The 961-nt window shown below is 29.9% G+C and overlaps 1 protein-coding gene across 1 annotated transcript in view; it reads left to right on the top strand.

Annotated features, from left to right (window-relative positions):
- LOC106870917 (neuropeptide Y receptor type 2) overlaps positions 1-961 on the top strand; it is a 425179-nt gene that overhangs the window by 41091 nt on the left and 383127 nt on the right. The gene's annotated exons all lie outside the window — the stretch shown is intronic.

The following is a 961-nucleotide window of genomic DNA, read 5'->3' as shown; positions in this document are numbered from 1 at the left end:
TGTGTGTGTGTGTGTGTATGTGTGTGTGTGTGTGTGTGTGTGTGTGTGTCTGTATAGATGTTTATATGTACTGATATGTATGTATATATGTATGTTTATATCAATGCAAAGATGTTAACAGGTCACAAATATTTCTTTACTATCTTTTGTTAGAATGTGAGCATGTTATTCTTTCTCCAATACCGTAGGCCCACAACTCTTAGATCACATCAATATTTCATATTCCTTGAGTCCTGTTAGTCATCTCCTACGCAAGATATGGACTATTGTAATTAATGGTAAACTCTTGGCTCTAGAACAACAGGATTTTGTATTGTGAGTTTGCTCCAATGGCACATTTTCCAATTTTGATTTGAAGCTATATATTATTAAAACCTTACTGCTAGTGTTATGAATAACTAATGTGACATGTGCGCTATACACAGCGTTCAGTATTTTAATACATTGCATGACATTCTATTGCACAACTTGGTATCAATTACAGTTTTCAAATTGTCTTTGCCATAATGTCAGCTTGATACTGTGATGAGGAATATTGAAGAGAAAATTACTGAGACACTGTCTAATATACATATATATGTACATACGTACATATATACATAAAAAGTGCATACACATATATGTATGCATAGATATGTGTTGAAATATATTAATATATATATATTTGAAAATATTTGTTAAGTTATAATCTATCGGAGTACATAAATGATAACTGAAATACAAGTAATTTCGAATCACATAGCCACTTAGCTGTTTAATATATTTTCCAATTATTTAAACATTAATTAACATAGTACTATTTCAAATAATGAATCTCATTTCGGAGTTGGTTTCAACAAGTGACTTGATGTAGTATCATTTCTTAAAGCTGCACACGTGCAAGACAAGCGACTATTTTGTAATATACACATCCATAAAATTTTATTCTGAAATATTTTAATTTTATGTTTATAATACGAGT

The sequence above is a fragment of the Octopus bimaculoides genome, chromosome 22 (assembly GCF_001194135.2).
Source record: "Octopus bimaculoides isolate UCB-OBI-ISO-001 chromosome 22, ASM119413v2, whole genome shotgun sequence".
Taxonomy (NCBI): Eukaryota; Metazoa; Mollusca; class Cephalopoda; order Octopoda; family Octopodidae; genus Octopus; species Octopus bimaculoides.
The sequence above is the reverse complement of the archived record's forward strand: the minus strand, read 5'-3'. Positions and strand labels throughout refer to the sequence as shown.